This window comes from Camellia sinensis, chromosome 4 (assembly GCF_055761805.1).
Source record: "Camellia sinensis isolate YWXY chromosome 4, ASM5576180v1, whole genome shotgun sequence".
Taxonomy (NCBI): domain Eukaryota; kingdom Viridiplantae; phylum Streptophyta; class Magnoliopsida; order Ericales; family Theaceae; genus Camellia; species Camellia sinensis.
Genome location: NC_138964.1, coordinates 58136274 through 58153679, shown reverse-complemented (window position 1 = coordinate 58153679; position 17406 = coordinate 58136274). Strand labels below are relative to the sequence as shown.

At 35.3% G+C, this 17406-nt stretch overlaps 1 long non-coding RNA gene across 1 annotated transcript; it reads left to right on the top strand.

Annotated features, from left to right (window-relative positions):
• Window positions 1-2272: 2272 nt before the first annotated feature.
• On the top strand, window positions 2273-2775 carry LOC145824658 (uncharacterized). Its single transcript, XR_014366565.1, has 2 exons — window positions 2273-2403; window positions 2536-2775. It is a non-coding gene; the product is annotated as an uncharacterized LOC145824658 (long non-coding RNA).
• The last annotated feature ends 14631 nt before the right edge of the window (window positions 2776-17406 follow it).

The following is a 17406-nucleotide window of genomic DNA, read 5'->3' as shown; positions in this document are numbered from 1 at the left end:
TATTTCCTCCAAATCTCAAGGGAGGTCATTGTTATTTACCCTATAAGAAATTACATTAATCAATAATGTATCTAACCTTTTTTTTTTTTTTTGGCAGACAACTTGTCCTCTAGACAATTTCAAACTCCAATCACACATCCTATAAAAGTCTGTCCTACTGAGTCTTGGGAAAGGTCAAATACTATCCTATAATAAGATGAGATAACAGCAAGAAGATTGTTCACATTTGAATAAAGCTGCAGAGCCATGGTGAATGAAAAGTTTGACATAGTTCGAATGCAAAGGTTCAAGACAATTTTTGCATAACATTTAGAGAAACAAATGTTGAAAAGTTGTGAATTATACCTTTGTTAACTTTCTAAACTTAAATTTTAAAATGTAATCTCCACAGAAATAAGCTTTGTCACAGTAATTATTCAGACACAAGATAAGCAATATCAAATTTAACCCCAGAATTGATTCATACAAATACAGGGGCTCCTTAAGATACGAACATTAATAAACAAGTAAGCATATTTCTTTAGATCATTCAATAAGTACACCATCAGCCTGAATTTCTTGCCTAATTTCTGAAAATTAGTTTCGAAAATTAGGGAAAACATTAATTCTGAAAATTAGGGAAAATAGAGATAGAAAAATAGAGAAATTGAGTGAGAGAGAGACGGAGAGAGGGAGAGAGAGAGAGGACCCACACCTGATGAAAGAGAACACACAGTAATAAAGGAGATACAACGTCTGTGGCGACACTGAAGGAGGAGAACATGGACGTCGGCAGCAGCGCTGGAGAAGAACACACAGCACTTGTGTTTTGTTTTGAGATGGAAAGAGAGAGAGAGAGAGAGAGATTGAGAGGAAAACCGATTCGTCAATGAACAAAACACACAGAACTTGTGTTTTGTTTTGATTGATAGGAAAACTGATCAAAAAAAAAAAAAAAAAAAAAAGAAGGAAAGATAATAGACTATTTTTTTTCATTACTGCAATATGTCAAAATTTTTCTTTTAAAATTAGTGATAAAATAATTTTTTCACTAAAAGTCCTGAAAATATTAAAAATTATTAAGGGAAAATCGGTCTAAGGTCCCTATTCACCTTTTAGTAATGGATTAGGTCCACAATATATTCTTTTGTAGTCTAAGGTCCCTCACCTCCATACCCAACAAATTAGACACAGGTGATAGAATTAAGCTTCTGGATAACAAGGTTTTGGATGTGTGGAAAATGTGTCTCAGATTGTGGTGACTTACACAGTTCAGCTTCATGATACTGTATTGGATATTGCAACTCTTCTATCGGCCAGAATAAGCGAGATTGACAACCTTAACACAATAGTGTCTATGAATCCAGGGTTTATTGATGTCGGTTGGGTATTGTTTGTGCCCATGGAGAAGAATGGAATTCCACCCCCGAAGGCCGGTTAGTAGGAACTTTGGTTCAAGCTTTAATTGTTTTCTTTTCATAGTTACTCCAATTCTTCTCCTGTTGTATAAATGAATATGATCTTTAGGGAAACTCTTCACATGTTTACAGTTCAATTTGGTGTTTATGATAGGGGAATATTAGGAGGATTCATAATTGAAAATTTTCATGAATATATATATATAGGTTCGGGAAATTGCTTGAATTTCCAATTAATTGCTACTTTTTATCTATTTATGTTTTATGAAACTAATATGGCATATTACACTGATAGTCCTTACGTTTGGTCCATACAGTTTCAATGAGTTCGATTTTGATCCTGCATAAAATTTTCAGTAACAGGCGTTATTGATTGGACCAAACTGAGGCAAAGACTTCGTGAATTTTGACCTAACTTCTCAACCATTCTATTCTTATTTTCCCTTCCTTTCTCAAATCAGAGAAATTTTTAAAATTTCTCTAGAAAGTCCAATTTCTCTGAACCAAATTTCTCTGTGATATGAATTTTCTCTGGACTAATTTTTTTTGAACCAATTTTCTCTGGACATAAACTTAAGACAAGGGGAAAAAACTGCAAGAGAGAAAGAGTACTAATCAATACCAAACAAAATCATGGGCATTTTGCATGCTAAAAGTAGCAGCAGATCTGAAAATTTTCTTAGTGATATAGTAAAGAGAACAAAGTACTACCTAATGTCCATAAGAGCATGTGATTGCATGTGGTCAGCACAGTCGGTTAATGCATCAGAGAAATTCTAGGAAGGATTGGGCTAGAAAAATTCTGGGAAGAATTGGACTAGAGAAATTCAAAATTTCTCTGGACTCAGCCAATGCATTAGAGAAATGCTGAGAAAGATAATTCGGGCTTAAGCATTAGCGATTGTATGGAAAAGTGCTGGAACAATTGCAGTTGTGTTGGGTTCACCACAAGCAATAGCAATGCTAGTCCAGAGAAATTCCCTGGGTTTCAAATTAAGCATTCCAGGTTCCAAATTGTGAATTGAATTTTTTTTTTTCATTTGAAGTTGAAACCAGAGAAATTCTCTGGTTTTTGAATTGAATTTTCTCTAGGTTGAAATCAGAGAAATTCTCTGGTTTTTGAACTAAATTTTATCAGGGTTGGTCCAGAGAAATTCTTCCCAGAATTTCTCTGGATCAATTTTCTCTGTGACGTGAGATGATGACAATGGTCATGATTCGGCGCTGAAGAAGTTGTAGAACTCTCCCATTAATGGAAGACTGAAGCGGAAATATAAAGGCCACAAATTGTATATGAAACACAATGGTAGAAAGAATTTTGAATTTATATGGTAAAAAGACATTTCTTGATTATCAGTGCACAAATATTCACCAAAAACATGCATGGTGTATGTGTGGCTCCCTCTGCATAAAATTCTGAGAATAATTAGATTTTCCAGAGAAATTTGGACTGAAATTTCTCTGGACCAATTTTCTCTGGATTGAAATTTCTCTGCACCAATTTTCTCTGGACTGAAATTTCTCTGGACTAATTTTCTCTGGACTGAAATTTCTCTGGATCAAGGTTAAGGGACCTTAGACATTATGAAAATATTGTTGATGGACCTTAGACATCATAAAAATATTTGATGTCCTTTATGCTATAAAATCATAATATCAAGGACCTTAAAAAAAAAACCCCAATTATTAATGACGAAAATATATTTCTCACCAAATGGTCTTAAAATATTTAAAATCTAATTTTTCAAAAAAAAAAATTTAATTATTGGTGACGCAAATATATTCCTCATTAATAATTTTTTAATTGGTGAAAAAAAAATTCTCACCAAAAGTTTCAAAATTTTGGTGCCATCAAACAAATTAGTGGGAAAAATTGCGATGACAAAACTTAATTTTTTTCTCACCTAAAAACAAGTATTTATTGACGGAAATAAATTTCATTACTTATTATTTTTATTTTTTTTATTATATGTGACAAAATTTATAATTCCTCATGGATTATTCTTATTTAGTAACAAAATTTGTTTTCTTCACTAATTTTTGTCACCATACCAAAACAAAGAATAAGAGAAAGAGAAAGAGATACCAGAAAAAGAGCAAAGAGAAATCACATACCAAATCGGTGAGCGAAGAAGATGCGGCGGTTACCGGCAAGGCTACTAGTGGCAGCGGCGATCGGTAAGGCTAATAGAGACGATGATGATGGCGATCGGCGTGGTGGAGAAGCAAGAGGTAAGACAAACCAATACCCTATTTTGAGAGAGAGAAAGAGAGAAATGATAAACAGAAAAAGGAGTAAAAAAATTAATAACCTTTTTTTTTAATTGCTGCTCAATATATCAAAAATTTCCCACCAAAATTGGTGACAATATTATTTCCTCACCAAAAGATCTCAAAAATATTAAAACATTTTGGTGACGAAAATATATTCCTCACAAACAATTATACAATTAGTGACAAATATTTTTCTCACCAAAAGTCCAAAAATTTTGGCACCACCCAAAAAAAATTAGCGGAAAATTTTTTGGTGACGAAACTTAATTTTTCCTCACTTAAAATGAAGTATTTATTGACGAAAATGAATTTTGTCACCTATCATTTTTATTTTTTTATTATATGTGACAAAATTTATAAATTCCTCACAAATTATTTTTATTTAGTGACAAAATTTATTTTCTTCACTAGTTTTCGTCACCATAGATTACTTTTGTTGTAGTGAATGATATTTGTTGTAAACCGTTAAACAAATTAGTGTTCTTACCAAACAAAATCAAGAAGAATTAGCTCTTATTGAATTAATTAGTTGATTAGATGATCCATAATTAAAACAAAAATATACTAATAAGTTAAAAGCTTTATTACTTCATTCTGATAAAAAGCCTAAGTTTGATAAACCTATTATTAGTTTGTCTAAAACCTTAGATAGATTTTAAAATAAACAAAAAGAAATTACACTACAAGATTTACAATATGAAATCAATCAGATTAAACAAACTATTAAAGATTTACAAAATAAAGATAAAAAATTAGAAGATGAAATTATTACACTCAAACTAAATAAAAGTTTAGATAATTTCCAAGATAATAATAATCATGAATCTCCTAACGAATCTGAACATAATTCTGATCATACAAATCCTGATAAATTATTATTTGATAATCTTGAAGATAAAAGATTAAATCTAATCAACAAAATTTATATGCAAAAATGGTATTCCAAAATTAAAATAATTGTTAATGATTGTATATTAGAATTAATTGCTTTAATCGATACTGGTGTTGATCTAAATTGTATTCAAGAAGGATTACTTCCTACTAAATATTATGAAAAATGTCATGAAAATTAACCTCAGCCAATGGTAGTAAAATGCATGTTAAATATAAATTACCTAAAGTACATGTTTGTCAAAATGATATTTGTTTTAAAGCCTCATTTGTTTTAGTTAAAAATATGACTGATAAAATCATTTTAGGTACACCATTTATTTATTTATTATATCCATTTACTACATCTGGTGCAGGTATTACTACTCATGTCTTAGGACAACCTGTTACATTTAAATTTTTATCTCCTCCTGAAATGTTAGAATTAAATCAATTAAAAGATTGTTCTATTCCTCACACTATTAATCGATTAACTCGTCATTTAAAATTTCTCAAAGAAGAAATTAATTATAAACGAATTGATCAACAATTAATTGATCCAGTTATTATTTCTCAAATTAATGATTTTAAAATCAAACTTGAATCAACTTTTTGTTCAACTTTACCTACTGCATTTTGGCATAAGAAAAAGCATGTAGTAACTTTACCATATATTAAAACTTTTAATGAAAAACAAATTCCTACTAAATCTAGACCTATTCAAATGAATCATGAATTACTTGAGATGTGTAAAAAAGAAATTAATGAATTATTAAAAAATAGAATAATTAGCCCTAATAAATCACCATGGTCTTGTCCTGCTTTTTATGTTAATAAAAATGTTGAATTAGAACGAGGTGTCCCTCGGTTAGTCATCAATTATAAACCATTAAATGTTGTTTTAGAATGGATTAGGTATCCTATTCCTAATAAAAAAAGATTTGATTAAAAGACTTAGTCAAGCTGTTATTTTTAGTAAATTTGATTTAAAAAGTGGTTTTTGGCAAATTCAAATTCATCCAAATGATAGATATAAAACTGCTTTTACTACACCATTTGGTCACTATGAATAGAATGCTATGCATTTTGGATTAAAAAATGCTCCTAGCGAATTTCAACATATAATGAATGATATATTTAACCCATTTAGTCATTTTTCTATTGTTTACATAGATGATATATTAATTTTTTCAAAATCAATTAATGAACATTGGAAACATTTAACTACATTCTTTTATACTATTAAAAGTCATGGTTTAGTTATATATGCTCCTAAGATTAATTGTTCCAAACTAAAGTTAGATTTTTAGGATATGATATTCACCATAATACTATTCTCCCAATTAGTCACTCTATTGAGTTTGCGTCTAAGTTTCCTGATGAAATTCTTGATAAAATCCAGTTACAAAGGTTCTTAGGATCACTCAATTACATTGCTGAGTTCTACAAAGACCTTAGGAAAACTTGTCAACCTCTGTTTGATAGGTTAAAGGATAATCCTTCGTGTTAGAAAAAAATCCCTAAGTTCTGAATGAGAATCAACACCTTTTGTAACCTGTTAAAGATCCTTGCATTTGCAATAATTGTAATTGTAAGTTATTTTCTGTATTTAAATTAAAAGTATTTTGATTACTGATGTGCTTCATTCCAATCCTGTTTATATCTGTGTCTTTCATTCTTCATCATACTGCGCTGCTTCCGTATTAATGTAATTTATCATTTTCAAATAATAAAAATGATAAATTATATTGAGTACAATAAGCTCTATAAATTTAGTGTAATAAGGAGCATTGTATTTTTAGGAAAGTAAGTCATGATTAATGGTGAAATCATGTTAAACAACATTAATGGATAGGGAATCTATGCCGAAATCAATATCTTGAAAATGATTAAAATCAACATAATTTGTGTGTGGGATTTGATTTGGTTGCCTACGGATTGAATGTAATGGTAAGTCTATCGAATGACGAAAAGGATATTGGGGGGTTTGCACTAGAGCATGATATCGTGTAGCAGGCGGTTGTGAGGATGCATGACTTGAGTATGGACAGATGTAGATCGTTGGAAACAAATAACAACAAATCCATCTGGATTTTGGAGTATAGAATTTGGATTTGGATTTGTTTTAGGTTGAGAGGTGAGGGCTAGTGTAGCGTCCCGAATTAATTATAATGATCCAAACCAAGACAACTACTATGAGGTAACACAAATGAAACGATACGCTTCCATTAAGCAGAGTTAATATACAATAGGTGACACATGCGATATATATTCATAAATAATTTATCCTGAATCTACAGCATGTGTTACAGGTAGAACAAGGAATAAAAACTAAATAGATATTCAAATGCCCTATAGGCATACATCTTTCCAAGTCATTACTTGGTTACAACAAAAGTGAGTCTAACTCAACACAATTAAAGCCCTTGGCTATACAAAATAGATACAACAAAAGAGAAGCTCTTTCTCCAAAACCCTCCAAGCTACTGTCTTGGTGGAGGCATATCGCCGGCACCTGAAAATGGTTTTTCCAAATAGGGTGAGCCAAAGCCTAGTAAAAATAATCTCACATAATATATGAATCTTAACAAAGATATAAGTAAGATATGCATATCCAATGCCTATGATTAAAATTATTTATAACTCTTTTCCAAAACCATGCTATGCAAGTTTCATATCTCAATTCATTAATCATGTCCATTTCATCTCATCAACCAAACTGAAGATACAAGTCAACGAGTCTCTAATCAATATAGTTATCATATAAACACATCTAGTTGTCATTTTACAAAAATTTCGTCCGTAGGAATTGACACCCATGTATACGCGCGGTTTTTTGGACTTTCACCCTGGACACACTGGCCAATTTAATTTACTGGAGTTCATTCCTTTTCTTCTCCCAAACATGGAGTACTTCATATTTCTCCTCTCAAATATCATATATATACAATGTATTAAAACATAGTCATATTCATTGACAACTGATAAGAGATTTGTTTCAATTCACCTAATCCTCATGTAATTTTTACAACAATCATAGCTATCCTTCACCAATAGTCCAAAGAAGATATTTCTAAACAGATATACAATCTCCAAAACAGATAAATTATCCAAATTTCCATAAGTAAAAGGTAATACATATCTAACTCCACCATTTATATAAACATTCATCCAATTTCATATTCCCAATACCAATTTCATTTATTTATACAAAATAACTATTTGAGACATTTTAAGGCAAAACTCCATTTCTTCTCAAAATCCATCCCGGGTATCAAAAATCAACAAATTTATCACAACACAATCTCATATCTACTTCCATAACCATTTTAATACATACATTTGAAAACCCCTATTTTGATTTTAAACCAAAACCCTAGGTTTGTTCAAAATCATCCCAAGTCGCAATATTCTTTACGCATCAATAAATAACTAAGTTAAAACTCATAGAATAGTGTAGAAAGTCCCTACCTCAAAGTGAGAAGATGAGCAAAGTGAGGAGAAAACTTCAAAAACGCCGAAACCGAGCTTTGTTCGGATCAAAATGGAGCTCTTGAGATGCTCTACCTTTTTCCCAAAGACACTAGGGTAGAGAAACCAACAGATCTAGGTGAAATGTAGAGAGAGAGAGAGTTTTAGAGAGAGAGGCTCCAGATTTGAGGGTTTTGAAATGTTTAGAGAGTGTGAGATGAAAAAGTGACTTTTACACTCAGTCCGCTCGAGCGCAAGAAGTAACGCTCGAGCGTTAGACACAATAAGTTGTTCCGCTCGAGAGCAAGAAGTGACACTCAAGCGTATAATGCACAATCCTAGTAGTTTTGCAGACAATAGACCAACGCTCGAGCGTAAGAAGGGACACTTGATGAGCCTGCTCGAGCGCAGAAAGAATCGCTCGAGCGTAGAATATACTCTCCTAGTAGTTTTGCAGAACTGTAAAAGTACTGAAAGTTCACAAAGCCCGCTCGAGCGCAAGAAGTGTCGTTCGAGCAGAAGAGCAATATTCTGAGCAACAAAAGTTTGGAAACCAAGCAACTAACCAGTCCCAAATACAACCACAACAATCTAATAGCCAAAACTTAAGAGAAGCAATGTATGAATAACAATATGAAGCCATGAAACCTGAAACCAAAATACAACAAGGGTCTGGTCAAAATCGAAATCGCTAGAGCTGGGATTGCATTAGGAATAACCCATGTATTGTCATCATCATCTGTATCGGCTTGCAAAACTTCTTGCCAAATGATGACTTCAAGAACCATAACCTCAAAATTTTCTTGATGAGCTTGGAATAAAATGGTTGATTGTTTGGAATTTGGAGCTATATATTTGAATCCAAAACATGAATTAGTCATTGCTTTAAGATAAACACGGTAACATACCATAATATTAAAAGAAAGAGAATCCATCTTATAACGTTTGGTTTGGATATTAAGAGAAAGAGTTTTGAGGATAGTAGGATCAATTAAAAAGACTTCGAAATTTGGAAAACATTCAAAGTAAAAAGGTCCATGGGCAAGACTAGATTTAATAACGCCAAGTAATGAATCATCATAATCATGGTGTCGCATATCTCGAAAGGTACATATTACAGATTTGTTAAGATGTAGGTGTGTCATGGGTTTAACACCAACCTAGACAAGACCAAGGTGTAAAAAATTCAATTTTCTCTGAAATTTTAAAATTGTGTCACGATCCAATAATTGAAAAGTTTGATTGTCTTGTGTGACATTTAATATTTGTTCAACTGTTTTGATTTTGTAAGTTTGTTTAAGTTCAAATTTTTTATCATATAAGCCGTCAATATCTTTGGTAGGTAACTTCTAGTTTTTGAGATGCTCTTCAATTTTTTCTATTTTTAAACCACTTTGATTTATAATGACAAGTTTTGTAGAGGAACCTTCACCAAAAATCAGATCAGAGAATGATTTAAATATTCTTGCCATAATAATTGTAGCTGTTAACAGGTGGTTCTGCTTAAGTACAAATAGTCAATGGCCTCTTGCTTAACGACCTAACGGCTTACAGACCTCTGCGAATTGGGTGTCACACTAGTTACAAGGAAAGAAATTAAATCAACTCTAAACCAACTTGGCTCTGATACCAAGAGGAGACCCAGGGTATTATAATCTTAGTAATAGATTAGATACAGATTAAAGATTGGGTATTATAATCTTAGTGATAGATTAGATACAGATTAAAGATTGTAATTTTTTTCTAAGTTCTTTTAAATTAGTTTGTTCATCATTAATTTTCTTTTTAATTGTAGCTATGCGTTGACAATAATTGATAATTGATTGGCCAGATGCAAAAGATAAGAGTAATCGTAGATTCGCTAATTCTTCTTGTAAATCAGTAATATATAGAATACTCTCATTAATTTCAAGACGCAAATCATAAATTAAAAGCATAACAAACAATACTTATATTTGAAATGAGAAACTAGAATACAAAATAAAAGAAAACTTACAATGGCTCACAATCGTGGAAGCAGATTGGATACATCATCCACTAAGTACATTCACACTCATAAGAACACTCAAACTTAAGCACACTCAATATATGTAAACGTAACCTATACAAGCGCTACTATTGCCATTTTATAGATATTTCATCCGCGGGAACTGACACCCATGTATACGAGCGTTTTTTAGGACTTTCACCCTGGACACATAGGCCAACTTAATTTGGTATTACATACCACTTTCCAACAATCACCCCTTTTATCAAAATCATATATATATGCAATGTATTTAATGAGTAACAATGTTTAATGTACATGGATGAGAAATTAGTTTTAATTCATCTAATCTTCATGCAATTTCTACAACAATCATAACTATCCTCCACCGATAGCCCAAAACAAATATTTCTAAACAGATATAAAATCTTCAATATACACAAACTTTTTCCAAATTTCAAGGTGAGTGATAACACATATCTAACTACACCATCTATATCAATATCCATCAAATTTCACATTTTCAACATTAATTCCATTTATTTATACAAAATAAATATTCGAAACATTTAGGGCAAAACCTTTCTTTTTTTTTTTTTCCAAAATCCAACCAAAAGGTTAAAATCAACAATTTGTTCACAACTTCATCTCATTTCCACTTCTACAACCATTTTCCATACAACAAATTGAAAACTCCTCTTTTGATTTCAAACCAAAACCCTAAGTTGTTCAAAATCCTCCAAAATCACAATATTGTTTATAAAAAACAAATAACTAAGTTAAAAATCATAAAAGAGTGTAGAAAGTCTCTACCTCAAAGCTAGAAGACCAAGAAGAGATTGGAGAAACCTCAAAGAAACTGAAATCTAACTTTGCTGGGATGAAAGCAAAGATCTAAGTGAGCTCTACCTTTTTAACAGAGGAAGTAGGTTGGAGAGATGGATAGATCTTGGTGTATTTGTAGAGAGAGTAAGCTTTAGAGAGAGAAGTTCTAGATTTAGGGTTTTGAAAAGTTTAAGAGAAAGAGAGAGAGAGAAATGAAAAAGTGATGTAAAAAGTGACTTTTACAAACTGATATACGTACAGTTTGCTTGAGAGCAAGAAATGACCCTTGAGCGCCCAGACATAAAAATGATTACTGCTTAAGCGCAAGAAGTGACGCTCGAGCGTCAAGACACAATGAAAAAGGGTGTCACCACTCGAGCATAGAAAGTGACGCTCGAGCATAGAATACACACTCCTAACAGTTTTATAGACAGAGAACCATTGCTTAAGCGCAGGAAAGGCTGCTCGAGCGCAAAACACACTCTTCCAGTAGTTTTCTAGGCCTACAAAAGTACTAAGAGTTCACAAAGCCAGCTCGAGCGCAAAAAGTGACGCGCGAGCGGGGGAGTAAAATTCTGTGCAACAAAAGTTTGAAAACCAAGCTACCAACCTGTTCGAAACGCAACCAATACAACCCAATAACCAAACTCAAGGAGGAAAAAGAGGAATAAGACAAGAACAACAATGCAGAACCATGAAACCCGAGTCTAGAATAACCAATGGGTCAGGCCTAAGACTAGAATCGCTGTAATCTTCCATCTTAAGGAATTTCGTTCCCAAAATTTCAATTTAAACTTTAAAACCATGCTTAAACTAATAACAACAATGATAATCAATTGATTCCAACACCATGACCCATCCACTGGTCATTCATCCTTATCAACATGATAAAGAAATTCTCAATACTGAATATATAGTTCACATTTCCAAAACATATGCATTGTATATATTAAATCAACATAACAAACATTTCAATACATACTTAAACATTAGTAAATAGGTCCGGATACTTTTCACGGATTTCCAACTCATATTTCCAAGTTGTTTCCTCAGCCTCGTGATGTCGCCATAATACTTTAACCAAGGGGATTGTCTTGCCTTGCAAGACTTAGTCTTGAGTATCCAAGACCTTCACCAGTCTCTCTTCATACGAGGCATCATCATCTACCTCTAAGTCGGTCCAATCCAACACATACGATGGATCCGGCTCATACTTTCGGAGCATACTAATATGAAACACATCATAAACCTTGGAAAGCTGTGGTGGTAAAGCCAAGCGATAAGCTACATCTCCAATCTGCTCAAGGATCTCAAAAGGTCCAATAAATCTAAGGGACAACTTTCCACTTTTCCCAAACCTCATCGAACCTTGCCTAGGTGATATCTTCAGGAAGATATGATCACCTACCTCAAAAGACAAAGGCCTCCTCCTACGATCGACGTAACTTTTCTAGTGACTCTGGACAGTAACCAACCTTTTACAGATAAGGATAACTTTCTCCGTTGTTTTCCGGACTAACTCTGGACCCAACATTGGTGCATCACCCACCTTGGCCCAATACACAAGGGATCTACACGATCACCATACAAGGCCTCAAACGGTACCACGCTAATACTCGATTGGAAGCTATCGTTATAGGCAAACTCCACGAAAGGCTAAAGTTAAGAACACAGTCTCGAAGCATATCCTTAAGGATATAAATAGTACACTTGGACTGCCTATCATTTTAAGCATGATACGTAGTGCTAAAAGTCAATCTCATGCCCCAAGGCACTCTGTAGGCTCTGCCACAACCGAACTGTGAAATGCGGATCTCTATCTGAAACAATCGTTACAGGGACCCCGTGCAACTTCGCTATGTCTCTAATATAAAGGTTGACAAGACAATCTATCGAGTCACTCACGCGCATAGGAATAAAGTACGCCGACTTGGTCAACCGGCTAACTACCATCCAAATCGCACCACTCCCGCATTGAGTTCTTGGAAGACCCACAACAAAATCCATGGTGACATGTTCCCACCTCCACTCGGCTATAGACAAGGGTTGCAACAAACTCGCTGATCTCTGATGTTCGACCTTCACTTGTTAACAAGTAAGGCACATCAATACAAACACGGTCACATCTTTCTTCATTCCTCTCTACCAAAATTGGTGATTAAGGTCGTGATACATTTTTGTGCCTCATGGATGCACCGCAAGGCATGAATTGTGAAAATCTTGGAGTACTTCCTCTCAGGAAGACTCCGGCACGAAAAGGCGGTCGCAGTATCTAATACTCAAATCGGGATACACATTTAATCCTTTCTCTACCTTCTAGCTGGAGATTTTTTCTCGGCGGGTTTCTACCTCAAGATCACTCTTCTGCGCTTCTATCACTCGGTTCACAAGTGTAGGTTGTGCAACTGCTAAAAACAAGGTAGCAAACTCCACGTAGTCGCCAAGATGCAAGTCAAACTCACCAATAGCACCCAACATCTCCCATTCCCATATGGAAATACACGCTACACTACTAATAGATTTTCTACTCAAGCCATCGGCCACAACATTGGCCTTCCCTGAATGATAATGCAACTCAAAATCAAAATCTTCTATAAATTCCATCCACCTCATCTGCCTTAAATTCAAGTCCTTCTATGTAAACAGATATTTCAAACTTTTGTGATCAGAAAATATCTCAAACTTCTCACCATGCAAATAATGCCTCCAAATCTTCAAGGCAAAAGATTACCGCCACTAACTTTAGGTCATGAGTAGGGTAATAAGCTACTACCTTCCCCTCTTGCATCAATACACAACTCAAAGCTTCCCGTGAAGCATTACAATACACCGAATAACCCGAACCCCTCTTCGAAATAATCAACACTAGAGCCGTGGTAAGTCTAATCTTAAAATCTTAAGCTCTTGAAAAGATTTCTCACAAGTCTCATTCCATACGAACTTAATGCCTTTCTTCGTCAGTCTAGTTAATAGTGAAGCTAATCTAGAGAAATCTTTCACAAATCGACGATAATACCCGGCCAACCCCAAGAAACTACGAATCTCAAAAGCATTCTTAGGTTTTTTCCAATCTTGCACTGCCTCTATCTTGGATGAATCTATAGTCACCCCTTCCCCGGTTACCACATGGCCTAACAACTTAACATCTCTCAACCAGAATTCACATTTTTCAAACTTGGCATAAAGTTGGTGGGCTTTAAGTAACCAAGTACTACCCGTAAGTGTTCTTCGTGCTCCTCCTCGGAGGGTGAGTAAATTAAAAGATGACTACAAAGCGATCTAAGAACCCACGGAAAATCCGATTCATCAAATCCATAAACATGACTAGTGCATTAGTTAGCCTAAAAGGCATCACTAGGAACTTATAATGGCCATACCATGTTCGGAATGCCATTTTCTGGATATCTTCCTCCTTTGTCCTTAACTGGTAATAACCTGATCTCAAGTCTATCTTGAAAAAGCAACAAGACCCATTCAACTGGTCAAACAAATCATTTATACGAGGCATTGGGTACTTGTTCTTAAGAGTTACCCAGTTCAATTTCCAGTAGTCGATACAAAGTCGCAACGCACCATTTTTCTTTTTGGCAAAGAGAGCCGGTGCTCCCCAAGACGAAGTACTAGGGTGGATGAAACCTTTATCTAATAGCTCTTGGAGTTGAATCTTCAACTCACTCAACTCGGCAGGCGCAAACCTATATGGTGCCATAGAAATTGGGGCCGTACCAGACACTAAATCAATTGAGAACTCAATCTCACCGTGAGGTGGTAAACTGGTGAGATCCTCAAGAAAAACGTCCGGGTATTCACAAACTACCCTTGGTAACTCAACGCGGACTTCATTACACTCATTTCCCAAAAGGTTGGCAAGAATACAACTAAGTTCACTCCGTCCACGCAGATCACACATCGGTGATAAAACTCTTTGAACTCGGTCTCTTAAGAAATAAAAGCAATCATCGCTCAAGGCACATACAGTATCCTTTGACGATAACAATCTATGACAACCCGATATGATGACAACTTGTCCATGCCCAAAATAGCATCAAAATTAGACATGTCAATCCACACAAATGCAAAAGGAAGTCGGCGACCGACAACCTCTATGTCACAACCCCGACACCCATACTCCAAGACAACCTCACCACCAAAAAGTGACTCTACACTGAGAGGAAATGCTAACCGAGCCAACTCTAACCCCAAAGCCGATGCAAATGTAGACGAGATAAATGAATGAGATGCATCTGTATCAATAAACACATTAGTAATGGAATTGCATAACAAGGAAGTACCTCTTGCTACCGAAGGCGTTGGCACTAGGTTTGGCGCGGTAACAACATACACACGCCCTATAGGTCTTTGCTCAACCTGCTCGCCCCTCGAAGTATAAGCCTGATGCATTGACTAAGTCAAAAAGGCTCCCTGATTGGCCCTCGAGACCTATATTGACTGTGCTAGCTGGTGGCTCTGTGTCTACCTCGAACCAGATGCACCAGGTGTGCTGCCCAACTGAGGGCAAAACCTCTTCATGTGCCCTGCTTATCCACACTGATAACAAGTGAGCGGTTGTCCTTTCCCCTGACTCTAGCTTTGAGAACGAGCCAAAGATGATGCAAGTTGTAGCCCTCCTTCACTCTGCGGGCAAGCTGGAGACTTGTGGCCTAATTAGACACACTTGAAACAAGTGAAATCTCCATGACCACCTCTCTTAGAACCCGAACTCGGTACTGAAAAAGTGGACCTCGACTGAGTTCCCTGAGACTGTGGTGGGTTAGATCTCCTTTGTCTCTTATTGTTCCCTTGAACATCCTGACTTCTCCTAGAGCCCCTCATACATTCCTCCTCCATCTGCATTACGATCTCCAGATAAGCCGCCGCCTCTACAAGGCATCCATAATCTTGAATCATTGACCCAACCAGTTTGTACATGAGCTCAGTCCTTAACCTTTTCTCGAACTCTAAACAACGATACTCCTTAGTCATTACAAGTTTTGGTGCAAACCTGAACAAACTAGTAAATGTGGCCTCAAACTGCTTGAGCTGTGAAAATTGCTCCCTCAACTTCTTTCTAATAGTGGGAGGTAAGAACTTGTCTTGGAAGATGTCGACGAAAGCCTCCCAAATCACTCCAATGTGCCAATGCGTATACTTCTACCATTGACCTGTATCTCCTTTCAGTTGGAAAGATGCCAAGGTCACTCTCAAACCACCGTCTTCGATACCGAGCATCTCAAACGTCTTCACCATTTACTCTAGCCACTTATCTGTCTTCAGTGGCTCCTTAGAATTGCCCAAAAACTTGTCCGAGTTGGACCGAAAGAACTTTAGCTTCAAAAAAGACGGCCTCGTCTCAACAACATGGCCTGGACTTGATTCTCAACCCTGAGAATGTCCATGGATTCCCGCAATGCTCTGGCCATCTTGCGGGCTAAGGCGCCCATGGCCCGTTGACCTGTCAGTTCGGCCACGTTGGCCTAACCAACTCCCTCCTCTTGTGCCTGAATATCATCCTGTAAAAGCACATCATGCCTCCTAGGTCTACCATGCCTACCACCACCACGTCCACGTCCTGACATCCAAATAGAGGTAACAAAGGAAATTAGCACGTTTGCAAATGTACTGAAGCTAACTCGCTAGCATCCTAATGCAGTGGACAATAGTAATTCACTCCACATAAGCACATAGTCACATAAACACATACGAATTTCATTCCTGGATAATGACCATCCCATGAAAATTACCAATTATCAATTATTGCCAACGCATTGCTTCAATTAAAAAGAAAATTAATAAATTCACCATGAAAATTACAATGGGAAGAAGAATACACGTCAAGACCAATTTTTATATTGGTTGGTTTCTCATCGAGAAACATATCAATCTGTTTTGAAATGAGAAACAGAATATTGTCCAATCATCGAGACCCAATTTGTCTTGTCACGCCCCGAAATAATTACAATAATCCATTCAAAATATCTAATTAAGACAACATTAATAAGAATGATACCTTCTATTAAATCCAGTGTGATTACAAAAGAGAAACATATGCATTATACATTCACAAAGTGTAACCTTGAATCTATAACATAGGCTACAAGTTAAAAGAGAGAATGAAAGGTAAACAGATAAAAATGCCTTGAGGGCTTACATATTTCCAAGACGAAGCTTGGTTACAACAAAAGTAGACTTTAGGTCCATTACACTTAAAGCCCTTGGCTATACAAATAAATACAACAAAAGAGAAGCTCTCGTTCCAAATCCTTCCAAGCTACTGCATTGGTAGAGGCATATCACTAACATCTGAAATGTTTTTCCCATATAGGGTGAGCCAAAGCCTAGTGGAGATAATCTAACATAATATATGAATCTTAACAAAGATATAAGGGTGAAATGCATATGCAATGCTCATATCAAAATGGTTTACATTTCTTTCTCAAAATCATGCCATGCTCAACTTATATCACGATTCTCAATTCAAATTCATTACAATAGAAACCAAGAGGGGAATTCTCAACCGATACAACTTTTCACAGATATTTCGTCCATGGGAAACCCTCACATGACACTCATGTAAACGTAGCC